Source organism: Oncorhynchus masou, unplaced genomic scaffold (assembly GCF_036934945.1).
Source record: "Oncorhynchus masou masou isolate Uvic2021 unplaced genomic scaffold, UVic_Omas_1.1 unplaced_scaffold_2863, whole genome shotgun sequence".
NCBI lineage: Eukaryota > Metazoa > Chordata > Actinopteri > Salmoniformes > Salmonidae > Oncorhynchus > Oncorhynchus masou.
In genome coordinates this window covers 3914-18877 of record NW_027009288.1, presented here as the reverse complement: position 1 = coordinate 18877, position 14964 = coordinate 3914, and the positions used below count along the sequence as shown (strand labels likewise).

Here is a 14964-nt window from a genome sequence, read left to right as displayed (position 1 = left end):
ACTACACCTGTTGTATTCAGCATTTCACTGTGAGGTCTACTACACCTGTTGTATTCAGTATTTCACTGAGGTCTACTACACCTGTTGTATTCAGCATTTCACTGTGAGGTCTACTACACCTGTTGTATTCAGCATTTCACTGTGAGGTCTACTACACCTGTTGTATTCAGCATTTCACTGTGAGGTCTACTACACCTGTTGCATTCAGCATTTCACTGTGAGGTCTACTACACTGTTGTATTCAGCATTTCACTGTGAGGTCTACTACACCTGTTGTATTCAGCATTTCACTGTGAGGTCTACTACACCTGTTGTATTCAGCATTTCACTGTGAGGTCTACTACACCTGTTGTATTCAGCATTTCACTGTGAGGTCTACTACACCTGTTGTATTCAGCATTTCACTGTGAGGTCTAATACACCTGTTGTATTCAGCATTTCACTGTAAGGTCTACTACACCTGTTGTATTCAGCATTTCACTGTGAGGTCTTCACCTGTTGTATTCAGCATTTCACTGTGAGGTCTACTACACCTGTTGTATTCAGCATTTCACTGTGAGGTCTACTACACCTGTTGTATTCAGCATTTCACTGTGAGGTCTACTACACCTGTTGTATTCAGCATTTCACTGTGAGGTCTACTACACCTGTTGTATTCAGCATTTCACTGTGAGGTCTACTACACCTGTTGTATTCAGCATTTCACTGTGAGGTCTACTACACCTGTTGTATTCAGCATTTCACTGTGAGGTCTACGCCTGTTGTATTCAGCATTTCACTGTGAGGTCTACTACACCTGTTGTATTCAGCATTTCACTGTGAGGTCTACTACACCTGTTTTATTCGGCGCATGTGACTAATAACATTTGATTCGATCTGACATGGGTCCTTTTGTTCGATGGATCAGGGTCATATGAACAATATAGGTGACATACCGTACATTCATGTCCTCCAGATTTATATGTTCATTAATAAGTGTTGTCTCCTGCCTTCATTCATCCCTCCCAGGTCGTAAGAGCGCTCTGAAGTCCATCATGAAGAAGAAAGATGCCCGCTAGGGTTCTTTGGGAACCAAGAAGAACCTACAGTTTGTAGGAGTCAATGGAGGGTCAGTCTGCAGGATGTAGTTATTACAACAGGTCCTAGAGCAGTGGTATTCACAGTCGGGGTTACGACTCAGGTAATTGCAGTGGGGTTGCCAGAAATTCTGTAGAATAAAACCGGGGCCCTGCTGAGAAAGTTTGAATACCACTGGTCTAGAGACTGTGATTTGATCTTTTCAATGCAAACAGCAAATAGTAGAATCATTGAATGTGTATCTCTGTAGTGAGTTTTGTATCAGTAGCCATTTGAATGTGTATCTCTGTAGTGCTTCGTATCAGTAGCCATTTTGAATGTGTATCTCTGTAGTGAGTTTGTATCAGTAGCCATTTTGAATGTGTATCTCTGTAGTGCGTTCGTATCAGTAGCCATTTTGAATGTGTATCTCTGTAGTGAGTTTGTATCAGTAGCCATTTTGAATGTGTATCTCTGTAGTGCGTTCGTATCAGTAGACATTTTGAATGTGTATCTCTGTAGTGCGTTCGTATCAGTAGACATTTGAATGTGTATCTCTGTAGTGCGTTCGTATCAGTAGACATTTTGAATGTGTATCTCTGTAGTGCGTTCGTATCAGTAGACATTTGAATGTGTATCTCTGTAGTGCGTTCGTATCAGTAGCCATTAAACAAAAATAATAATCAGAGACCACAATGGAAATAAATGGGCAAATCTTTTGCAATCCCAGCTTATATTATTGTTCACTATTATTATTAGTCACATTTCAACAAATCTACTGAGTATATACTGTGTGTTTTCAAATCAATCAGTCAATCAACAGTATCTACCGGCAGCCCAAATCAATCAGCAGTATCTACGGGCAGCCCAAATCAATCAGCAGTATCTACGGGCAGCCCAAATCAATCAGCAGTATTCTACGGGCAGCCCAAATCAATCAGCAGTATCTACGGCAGCCCAAATCAATCAGCAGTATCTACGGGCAGCCCAAATCAATCAGCAGTATCTACGGGCAGCCCAAATCAATCAGCAGTATCTACGGGCAGCCCAAATCAATCAGCAGTATCGGGCAGCCCAAATCAATCAGCAGTATCTGCCACGGGCAGCCCAAATCAATCAGCAGCCCAAATGCAGGAACAAGTATGATGTAGTATTATGCTGCTGGCTGGTTGTGTTTTCTTTCTGAAACCTGACTGACATGCAGTAGTTCTGTGAGATAGTGTTGACTTTGTCTTCCCCTGTTGGCGTTCTGATGCAGGTACGAGACAACGTCGAGTGATGAATCAGAGGACAGCAGCTCCTCTGATACAGAAGAAGAGGAGGAGGAGGAAGAAGAGGAGGAAGAGGAGGAGGAGGGGAATGTGTTCGAGGAGAAGAGGAAGCTGAAGAGAGGAACACAGAGGAATTCCAGAACGAGGGAGCAGTGGAAGCGGGGAAGGAGTGAAGAGGAGGGAGGAGGGAGACAAGCTAGAGATGAGAGAGAGTGGGTTGAGTGAATTCAGGGAGAAATGAATAGTGCGAGTACGCCGTACCGGTAAACAAAATTTATCACAATCATTTAAATGAAATGCCAAGAAAAATCAATTACACCATTATCACATGTCAGCTCCATGAACAAATGATACAAATATTTAGTGTTCGAACAGCCTCCTGTGAAGTTGTGACTTGCGACATAGTTTCCTGAATCGGGTCACATAAAGGAAATGAAAGGAAACACATAAAAAAAAAAAAAAAGGAAGTAGGAGAACAACTCGTAGGCAAACCGATAGTCCAGCCATCCACATGTTGTCTTCCCCATTTAGTAGCAACTCCTCCAACACTCGATTTCATCCATGAACTTTTTCCTCATTGAGGAGACATCTTCTTTCGTCTCCAAACTTCCATTGAACTTTTCTAGACTCTTTTCAGTAGACAGAGACTGCAAAGAAACCCTTTAAATTATTGTGAAGGTAACTGTTTTCACAAGCTGTGGTACTTACTTAATTGTGAGAAGCCATGCTTGTTGCTGTGATCAAACAGTTTTTTTAATGCTTTTAAGAAAAACTGGGAACTCGAGTGGTCTTTAGGTGTAGAGGGATTCCGACTTTGAATTCCAAGTTGGATGACCGTTCAAAACCTTTTCCCAGTTGGAGCTAGTTTTTTTCCCAGTTTTCTTGAACGCACTGAAGTCTGAAGTCGGATATTTCAGAGTTCCAAGTTGCTGTTTTCACTGCGGCATTTCTACCACTGTTTTTGTTGTTGTTGTTGCGCACAGTTCCCTACATTATCACTGCAAGCGCTATTTGAGTCACTAGATACTCTACACGCCCACGTTCTGGACACAGAGGGACTGATCGAACAGCCAATGAAAAGGTATCCTCCCAGGCACAGCGAGGAGAATAAGAGAGGGGTTGTACACCGGTTACACATAGTCGAATTCAATACGTAACTTCCAAACTTCTGACATTTAATAAATTACTAATTACATGACCCTCCCTGGACTAAATTTAAAAAAGCGAAACCCTCTCCCATTTTCCTCCGGGTAACAGTTGCATTAATTTCTGACTGGTCCCTAAACGTAATTCTGTGACTAGACCCACTGAGATCGTACTACATTAATAGGGTTCTATACGATTTCTGTGACTAGACCCACTGAGATCATACTACATTAATAGGGGTTCTATATGTAATTCTGTGACTAGACCCACTGACATCGTACTACATTAATAGGGGTTCTATATGTAATTCTATGATTAGACCCAGTGAGATCATACTACATTAATAGGGGTTCTATACGTAATTCTGTGACTAGACCCACTGAGATCATACTACATTAATAGGGGTTCTATATGTAATTCTATGATTAGACCCACTGGAGATCATACTACATTAATAGGGGTTCTATATGTAATTCTATGATTAGACCCACTGAGATCATACTACATTAATAGGGGTTCTATATGTAATTCTGTGATTAGACCCACTGAGATGATACTACATTAATAGGGGTTCTATATGTAATTCTGTGATTAGACCCACTGAGATCATACTACATTAATAGGGGTTCTATATGTAATTCCTGTGATTAGACCCACTGAGATCATACTACATTAATAGGGGTTCTATATGTAATTCTATGATTAGACCCACTGAGATCATACTACATTAATAGGGGTTCTATATGTAATTCTGTGACTAGACCCACTGAGATCATACTACATTAATAGGGGTTCTATATGTAATTCTGTGATTAGACCCACTGACATCGTACTACATTAATAGGGGTTCTATATGTAATTCTATGATTAGACCCACTGACATCGTACTACATTAATAGGGGTTCTATATGTAATTCTGTGACTAGACCCACTGAGATCATACTACATTAATAGGGGTTCTATATGTAATTCTATGATTAGACCCACTGAGATCATACTACATTAATAGGGGTTCTATATGTAATTCTATGATTAGACCCACTGAGATCATACTACATTAATAGGGGTTCTATATGTAATTCTATGATTAGACCCACTGAGATCATACTACATTAATAGGGGTTCTATATGTAATTCTATGATTAGACCCACTGAGATCATACTACATTAATAGGGGTTCTATATGTAATTCTATGATTAGACCCACTGAGATCATACTACATTAATAGGGGTTCTATATGTAATTCTATGATTAGACCCACTGAGATCATACTACATTAATAGGGGTTCTATATGTAATTCTATGATTAGACCCACTGAGATCATACTACATTAATAGGGGTTCTACATTATTAGGGGTTCTATATGTAATTCTATGATTAGACCCAGTGAGATCGTACTACATTAATAGGGGTTCTATATGTAATTCTGTGACTAGACCCACTGAGATCATACTACATTAATAGGGGTGCTATATGTAATTCTATGATTAGACCCACTGAGATCGTCCTAATTTATTCGGGGTTCTATATGTAATTCTATGATTAGACCCAGTGAGATCATACTACATTAATAGGGGTTCTATATGTAATTCTGTGACTAGACCCACTGAGATCATACTACATTATTAGGGGTTCTATATGTAATTCTATGATTAGACCCACTGAGATCATACTACATTAATAGGGGTTCTATATGTAATTATATGATTAGACCCACTGAGATCATACTACATTAATAGGGGTTCTATATGTAATTCTATGATTAGACCCACTGAGATCATACTACATTAATAGGGGTTCTATATGTAATTCTGTGATTAGACCCACTGAGATCATACTACATTAATAGGGGTTCTATATGTAATTCTGTGATTAGACTCACTGAGATCATACTACATTAATAGGGGTTCTATATGTAATTCTATGATTAGACCCACTGAGATCATACTACATTAATAGGGGTTCTATATGTAATTCTGTGACTAGACCCACTGAGATCATACTACATTAATAGGGGTTCTATATGTAATTCTATGATTAGACTCACTGAGATCATACTACATTAATAGGGGTTCTATATGTAATTCTATGATTAGACCCACTGAGATCATACTACATTAATAGTGGTTCTATATGTAATTCTGTGATTAGACCCACTGAGATCATACTACATTAATAGGGGTTCTATATGTAATTCTATGATTAGACCCACTGAGATCATACTACATTAATAGGGGTTCTATATGTAATTCTATGATTAGACCCACTGAGATCATACTACATTAATAGGGGTTCTATATGTAATTCTGTGACTAGACCCACTGAGATCATACTACATTAATAGGGGTTCTATATGTAATTCTGTGACTAGACCCACTGAGATCATACTACATTAATATGGGTTCTATATGTAATTCTATGATTAGACTCACTGAGATCATACTACATTAATAGGGGTTCTATATGTAATTCTATGATTAGACTCACTGAGATCATACTACATTAATAGGGGTTCTATATGTAATTCTGTGACTAGACCCACTGAGATCATACTACATTAATAGGGGTTCTATATGTAATTCTGTGACTAGACCCACTGAGATCATACTACATTAATAGGGGTTCTATATGTAATTCTGTGACTAGACCCACTGAGATCATACTACATTAATAGGGGTTCTATATGTAATTCTGTGACTAGACCCACTGAGATCATACTACATTAATAGGGGTTCTATATGTAATTCTGTGATTAGACCCACTAAGATCATACTACATTAATAGGGGTTCTATATGTAATTCTGTGACTAGACCCACTGAGATCATACTACATTAATAGGGGTTCTATATGTAATTCTATGATTAGACCCACTGAGATCGTACTACCTTAATAGGGGTTCTATATGTAATTCTACGATTAGGGTGATCAATAATATAGTACGTTCCATACCAGTAAGAAACCACATCTACTTTCACCCCTAGATTTGGAAAATAAAGAAATTGTCCATTTGTCTGAATGCAATTCAGAGTCCTGTCTCTCTGTCTCTCCAGGTTTGAGTTGAGTGAGAAGATGTTGGCTGCATGTAACGTGTTGAAGAACCACCTGAATGATGGCAAGGCCTTAACCAGTAAAGATGTGGTGAGCAACAGTTGTTATTAACTCTGCTTCTGAACAATTCTCTCTCTCTCTCTCTCTCTGTGTCTCTCTCTCTCTGTCTCTCTGTCTCTCTCTCTCTGTCTCCCTGTCTCTCTCTCTCTCTCTCTCTCTGTCTCTCTCTCTCTGTCTCTCTTTCTCTGTCTCTGTTTACATTGCCTAGACAAAAGTGAAATGAAGAGTAAATATTACACTCACATAAGTTCCTAAAGACATTACAAATGTCATATTTGCAAATAGTTAAAGTACAAAAGGGAAAAGAAAGGAAAATAAATACATGTACAATGCTGTTTGTTCTTCACAGGTCACACATCTTGCTGCTGTGATGGCACACTGTGGTATTGCACCCAGTAGATATGGGTTTGGGTTGGGATATTGGGTTTGTTTTTTAACAATTCTTTGTGGGTCTTTGAAGTCTGAGGAAAATATGTGTTTCTAATATGGTCATACATTGGGCATGAGGTTAGGAAGTGCAGCTCAGTTTCCACCTCATTTTGTGGGCAGTGTGCACATAGCCTGTCTTCTCTTGAGAGCCATGTCTGCCTACGGCAGCCTTTCTCAATAGCAAGGCTATGTTCACTGAGTCTGTACATAGTCAAAGCTTTCCTTAAGTATGGGTCAGTCACAGTTGTGAGGTATTCTGTCACTTTGTACTCTCTGTTTAGGGCCAAATAGCATTCTAGTTTGCTCAGTTTCTTTGTTAATTATTTCCAATGTGTCAAGTAATTATCTTTTAGTTTTCTCATTTTGTTGGGTCTTATAGTATTGCTGTCCTGGAGAATAGTCAGAGAGTCCCTTAAGCAAGCTGGTCCTGGGGCTCTGTTCATAAACACAAACACACCCCACAGAGCCCCAGGACCAGCTTGCTTAGGGACTCTCTCTGTAGGTGATGGCTTTGTTATGGAAGGTTTGGGAATCACTTCCTTTTAGGTGGTTGTAGATTTTAAGTCTCTTTTCTGGATGTTGATAATTAGTGGGTATCGCCCTAATTCTGCTCTGCATTATTGGGTGTTTTACATTGTACACAGAGGATATTTTTGCAGAATTCTGCGTGCAGTCTCAATTTGGTGTTTATCCCATTTTATGAATTATTGGTTGGTGAGCAGACCCCAAACCTCACAACCATAAAGGGCAATGGGTTCTATAACTGATTCAAGTGTTTTTAATCAGATCCTAATTGGTATGTTGAATTTTATGTTCCTTTTGATGGCATAGAAGGCCCTTCTTGCATTGTCTCTCAGATCGTTCACAGCCTTGTGGAAGTTACCTGTAGCGCTGATGTTTAGGCCGAGGTATGTATAGTTCTTGTGTACTCTAGGACAACGGTGTCTAGGTGGAATTTGTATTTATGGTCCTGGAAACTGGACCTTTTTTGTCTTACTGGGATTAACTGTCAGGGCCCAGGTCTGACAGAATCTGTGCAGAAGATCTAGGTGCTGTTGTAGGCCCTCCTTGGTTAGCTCTCTCTCTCTCTCTCTCTCTCCTTGTCCACTCACTATTGTCTGTCCAAACAACTCTTGTCTCTCAGCACAGTAGAGTCAGGAACTAACTCCGCTGCAGGTCCATTTTACTCAGCTTTTCTCCTCTTTTCTCTACTGGGCTGTCGGCCCGGTAGATCTCTGGCAGAGGATGCCGTCTGCTCTGACGATTGTCCTGATTTGATGTTTGCCGTAGCTCACAAGAACAATGAAGAAATTAACCATCACTAACATTTATTTATGAGATTTGACTCACAGTAAAGCAACTCCTATTCACATCACAGCAGCACTGTTCTAGTGGTTCACAGTGTCTGATCTCTGTGTCGCCGTCCTCTAGAGAGCCTGTGTGAACACAGTTCAGAGCGAGTGGTTCTGGGTGTCCAGTCAGAAGACTGTGGTGCCCGGCATAGTGGAGGACTATTTAACAGCGTTCCGGGACATCTCGCCGGCCATGCTGCGTCACATTGTCAACATGGCGGACGGTAACGGGAACACAGCGCTCCACTACAGCGTGTCACACTCCAACTTCCACATCGTCAAGACGCTGCTCAACGCAAGTGAGGAAACATACAGTCTCTCTGTCCTCCTGTCTGTCTCGTGTTACAACACTAGTTAGTGTTAAATAAATAAACATTTAAACAAAATGTTGTTGTTTACTTCAAATTTAATGTTGTTGTTTACATCCAGACTGTTGTTTTTTACTTCAACTTTAATGTTGTTTACATCCAGACTGTTGTTGTTTACTTCCAGACTGTAACGTTGTTGTTGTTTATTCCAGATGTGTGTAACGTGAACCAGCAGAATAAGGCTGGCTATACTCCCATCATGCTGTCTGTGCTGGCGGCTGTGGAGGCTCCTAAAGACATGGCCATCGTAGAGTACCTCTTCAGCAAGGGAGACGTCAACGCTAAGGCCAGCCAGGTATGGGGTCAGGGGCCAGCCAGGTATGGGGTCAGGGGCCAGCCAGGTATGGGGTCAGGGGCCAGCCAGGTATGGGGTCAGGGGCCAGCCAGGTATGGGGTCAGGGGCCAGCCAGGTATGGGGTCAGGGGCCAGCCAGGTATGGGGTCAGGGGTCATGTATGACTAGTATATGTAAAGACAAGTTTTAAATCAAGAATAGTTCAATGGGTGACAATATTATCACTTGTGAATGAGTGCATAAGAAAGCCTTTTTTTTTGCGACTTTTCGAATCACAGTCACACACCTCATGTAGCCCAGCCCAGAGGCCAATATGTTTTGACAAGGTTTGTATCGTAACTAAAGTGGCCAAAAAACTCAAATCAAAGTTTATTTGGGGGGGCACACAATGCAAATAGTCCGGGTTGCCATTTGATTACCTGTTCTTGAGTCTAATGGCTTGGGGGTAAAAACTGTTGAGAAGCCTTTTGGTCCTAGACTTGGCGCTCCGGAACCCTAGAGCCACTCCAATTTGCATTCCGTCCAAACAGATCCACAGATGATGCAATCTCTACTGCACTCCACACTGCCTTTTCCCACCTGGACAAAAGGAGCACCTATTCATTGACTACAGCTCAGCGTTCAACAACATAGTGCCCTCAAAGCTCATCACTAAGCTAAGTACTCTGGGACTAAACACGGGCCGCTCCCAGGTGGTGAGGGTAGGTAACAACACATCCGCCACGCTGCTCCTCAACAGGGGGGCCCCTCAGGGGTGCGTAGTCTCCTCCTGTACTCCTTGTTCACTCATGACTGCGTGGCCAGGCACGACTCCAACACCATCATTATAGGGAGGAGGTCAGAGACCTGACCGTGTGGTGCCAGGACAACAACCTCTCCCTCAACAGGAAAAGGAGGACAGAGCACGCCCCCATTCACATCGACGGGGCTGTAGTGGAGCCTGTTGAGAGCTTCAAGTTCCACATCAACAACAAACTAACATGGTCCAAACACACCAAGACAGTCGTGAAGAGGGCACGACAAAACCTATTCCCCCTCAGGACACTGAAAAGATTTGGCATTTGTCCTCAGATCCTCAAAAGGTTCTACAGCTGCACCATCAAGAGCATCTTGACTAGTTGCATCAGTGCCTGGTACGGAAACTGCACTGCCACCGACGGCAAGGCACGACAGAGCCCAGTACATCACTGGGGACAAGCTTCCTGCCATTCAGGACCTCTATACCAGGCGGTGTCAGAGGAAAATAAATAAATAAATATATCCCATTTAGCAGACGCTTTTGTCCAAAGCGACTTACAAGTCGGCTGGGGCCACTACTTTTACATATGGGTGGCCCCAGCGGGAATCGAACCCACGACGCTTGGCGTTGCAAGCGCCATGCTCTACCGACTGAGCCACACATTGGGTGCCCAAGGCCCTAAGAATTGTCAGACTCCAGCCATCCTAGTCATAGACTCTTCTCTCTGCTACCACACGGCAAGCGTTACCAGAGTGCCACGTCTAGGTCCAAAAGGTTTCTGAACAGCTTCTACCACCAACCCATAAGACTCCTGAACATCTAATCAAATGGCTACGGTCAGGGAAGAGAGGTAAGGGTTAGAGGTCAGGGAACCGAGGTAAGGGTTAGAGGTCAGGGAAGAGAGGTAAGGGTTCGAGGTCAGGCTGGCCAGACAGGGCTGATGCTAGCAGGATGGACATGATGCTAACCCTCTCCCTCCCTCCCTCAGGCTGACCAGACAGGGCTGATGCTAGCAGGATGGACATGATGCTAACCCTCTCCCTCCCTCCCTCAGGCTGACCAGACAGGGCTGATGCTAGCAGGATGGACATGATGCTAACCCTCTCCCTCCCTCCCTCAGGCTGGCCAGACAGGGCTGATGCTAGCAGGATGGACATGATGCTAACCCTCTCCCTCCCTCCCTCAGGCTGGCCAGACAGGGCTGATGCTGGCGGTCAGTCATGGCAGAATGGACATGGTTCGGGCGCTGCTGGCCCAGGGGGCAGAGGTCAATGTCCAGGATGATGAGGGTTCTACAGCCCTGATGTGTGCCAGCGAACATGGCCACGCTGAGATAGTCAAACTACTGTTGGCCCAGCCGGGCTGCGACGCCACTCTCAGCGATAGTGTGAGTGTCTGTCTGTGTCTCTGTCTGTCTCTGTCTGTGTCTGTGTCTGTCTGTCTGTGTCTGTCTGTGTCTGTCTGTGTCTGTCTGTGTCTGTCTGTGTCTGTCTGTGTCTGTCTGTGTCTGTCTGTGTCTTTCTGTCTGTCTGTCTCTGTCTGTCTGTGTCTGTGTCTGTCTGTCTGTCTGTCTGTCTGTCTCTTTCAGTTGAAGGCATTCAGTTGTACAACTGACTAGGTATCCCCTTTTCAATTCAATTCAATTCAAGGGCTTTATTGGCATGGGAAACATGTGTAACATTGCCAAAGCAAGTGAGGTAGATAATATACAAAGTGAATCCCCTTTTCTCTCTCTCTCTTGCGCTCTCTCTCTCCCTCTCTACCTTTTTCTACTTCTTCCTCTCTCTCTCTCTAGGATGAGAGCAATGCCCTGTCTATCGCTCTGGAAGCGGGTCACAAGGACATAGCAGTGTTGTTGTACGCCCATGTAAACTTCTCTAAGGCCCAGTCACCGGTCAGTACTCTCTACCGCTGTTCCCTGATCTCTGACCCTTACCTCTGTTCTCTGACCTCTAAACCTTAACTCTAACCCTTACCTCTGTTCCCTGATCTCTGACCCTTACCTCTGTTCTCTGACCTCTAACCCTTAACTCTAACCCTTACCTCTGTTCTCTGACCTCTAACCCTTACCTCTGATCTCTGACCCTTACCTCTGTTCTCTGACCTCTAACCCTTACCGCTGTTCCCTGATCTCTGACCCTTACCTCTGTTCTCTGACCTCTAACCCTTAACTCTAACCCTTACCTCTGTTCTCTGACCTCTAACCCTTACCTCTGTTCCCTGATCTCTGACCCTTACCTCTGTTCCCTGATCTCTGACCCTTACCTCTGTTCTCTGACCTCTAACCCTTACCTCTGTTCCCTGATCTCTGACCCTAACCTCTGTTCTCTGACCTCTAACCCTTAACTCTGTTCCCTGACCTCTAACCCTTACCTCTCTTCCCTGACCTCTAACCCTTACCTCTCTTCCCTGACCTATAACCCTTACCTCTCTTCCCTGACCTATAACCCTTATCTCTCTTCCCTGACCTCTAACCCTTACCTCTGTTCTCTGACCTCTAACCCTTACCTCTGTTCTCTGACTTCTGACCCTTACCTCTGTTCTCTGACCTCTAACCCTTACCTCTGTTCTCTGACCTCTAACCCTTACCTCTGTTCCCTGATCTCTGACCCTTACCTCTGTTCTCTGACCTCTAACCCTTACCTTTGTTCCCTGATCTCTGACCCTAACCTCTGTTCTCTGACCTCTAACCCTTAACTCTGTTCCCTGATCTCTGACCCTTACCTCTGTTCCCTGATCTCTGACCCTTACCTCTGTTCTCTGACCTCTAACCCTTACCTCTGTTCCCTGATCTCTGACCCTAACCTCTGTTCTCTGACCTCTAACCCTTAACTCTGTTCCCTGACCTCTAACCCTTACCTCTCTTCCCTGACCTCTAACCCTTACCTCTCTTCCCTGACCTATAACCCTTACCTCTCTTCCCTGACCTATAACCCTTATCTCTCTTCCCTGACCTCTAACCCTTACCTCTGTTCTCTGACCTCTAACCCTTACCTCTGTTCTCTGACCTCTAACCCTTACCTCTGTTCTCTGACCTCTAACCCTTACCTCTGTTCCCTGATCTCTGACCCTTACCTCTGTTCTCTGACCTCTAACCCTTACCTCTGTTCCCTGATCTCTGACCCTAACCTCTGTTCTCTGACCTCTAACCCTTAACTCTGTTCCCTGACCTCTAACCCTTACCTCTCTTCCCTGACCTCTAACCCTTACCTCTCTTCCCTGACCTCTAACCCTTACCTCTCTTCCCTGACCTATAACCCTTATCTCTCTTCCCTGACCTCTAACCCTTACCTCTGTTCCCTGACCTCTAACCCTTACCTCTGTTCCCTGACCTCTAACCCTTACCTCTCTTCCCTGACCTCTAACCCTTACCTCTCTTCCCTGACCCATAACCCTTATCTCTCTTCCCTGACCTCTAACCCTTACCTCTGACCCTTACCTCTCTTCCCTTACCTCTCTTCCCTGACCCATAACCCTTATCTCTCTTCCCTGACCTCTAACCCTTACCTCTGACCCTTACCTCTCTTCCCTTACCTCTCTTCCCTTACCTCTCTTCCCTTACCTCTCTTCCCTGACCTCTAACCCTTACCTCTCTTCCCTGACCTCTAACCCCTACCTCTCTTCCCTGACCTCTAACCCTTACCTCTGTTCCCTGTACCAGAGCTGCTTGCCCTGAAATCACTTTTTGACAAACATATTTTTGTTTTGAGCAGAGCAACTATTCTCCCGCTGTAGTTCTAATGTTATCTATGTGTGCGTGTTGTGTTCGTTTGTGTGCGCATGTTGTGTGTGTGCGCATGGTTTGTGTGTTGTGTGTGTGTGTGTGTGCGCATGGTGTGTGTGTGTGTGTGCGCATGGTGTGTGTGTGCGCATGGTGTGTGTGTGTATGTGTGTGTGTGTGTGTGTGTGTGTGTGTGTGTCTCCAGGGAACCCCTCGTCTGAGCAGGAAGATGTCCCCCAGTCCCACCAGGAGGGGCATGTTTGACTAGCGCCACCGCCCATTGGTCAAGTCTCATGACACCAACCAACCAACCGCTGAGGATTTCAACCCCCAGGGACAGACTTTGGCCCCACCCCCTGACAACCTGATTGGACCATGTGGGATTATTGACAATGCAGTTCAACCAGAAAGGTTCTATGGGTTTATTGACCAATGCGGTCCAACCAGAAAGGTTCCCTGGGTTTATTGCCCATGTGGTCCAACCAGAAATGTTCCAGCGTTTATTGACCATGTGGTCCAACCAGAAAGGTTCCAGGGTTTATTGACCATGCGGTCCAACCAGAAAGGTTCCCTGGGTTTATTGACCATGCGGTCCAACCAGAAAGGTTCCCTGGGTTTAAAGACCATGCGGTCCAACCAGAAAGGTTCCCTGGGTTTAAAGACCATACGGTACAACCAGAAAGGTTCCCTGGGTTTAAAGACCATGCGGTCCAACCAGAAAGGTTCCCTGGGTTTATTGACCATGATGAAAGATGAAACATATTGGTCAGTCTTGTAGCAAGATGAGCTGGTATTTGTCAGTCTTGTAATAAGATGAGCTGGTATTTGTCAGTCTTGTAATAAGATGAGCTGGTATTGGTCAGTCTTGTAGTAAGATGAGCTGGTATTGGTCAGTCTTGTAGTAAGATGAGCTGGTATTGGTCAGTCTTGTAATAAGATGAGCTGGTATTGGTCAATCTTGTAGTAAGATGAGCTGGTATTGGTCAGTCTTGTAATAAGATGAGCTGGTATTGGTCAGTCTTCTACATGAACATCCCAAAGTGCCCTTGTTAAACCACCACCAGCATTCTGTCTGCTCTGAGTGGATAGAGAGGAGGAAAGCGAGAAGAAGGGGGGGGGGGGGAGGAGAAAGAGGAGGAGGGAGAGGAGAAAGAGAAGGAGGAGGGAGAGGAGGGAAAGAAGGAGTGGGAGAGGAGAGAGTGAAGGAGGAGGAGGGAAAGAAGGAGTGGGAGAGGAGAGAGTGTGAAGGAGGAGGAGAGAGAGAAGGAGTGGGAGAGGACAGAGTGTGAAGGAGGAGGGAGAGGAGGGAAAGAAGGAGTGGGAGAGGAGAGAGTGTGAAGGAGGAGGAGAGAGAGAAGGAGAAGAGGCCATACTACTTGAGAAGCTGGACTTCATAAGAACCCAGAAACACAAATACTGTATTCTAGATATGGGCTGCAATAGACAAGCGTCCTGTCCAGGCTGTGAATGTGTACAT

At 44.2% G+C, this 14964-nt stretch overlaps 1 pseudogene; it reads left to right on the top strand.

Moving 5' to 3' along the window:
* Window positions 1-14594, top strand: part of LOC135533976 (KN motif and ankyrin repeat domain-containing protein 1-like) — a 39485-nt pseudogene extending 24891 nt beyond the window's left edge.
* The last annotated feature ends 370 nt before the right edge of the window (window positions 14595-14964 follow it).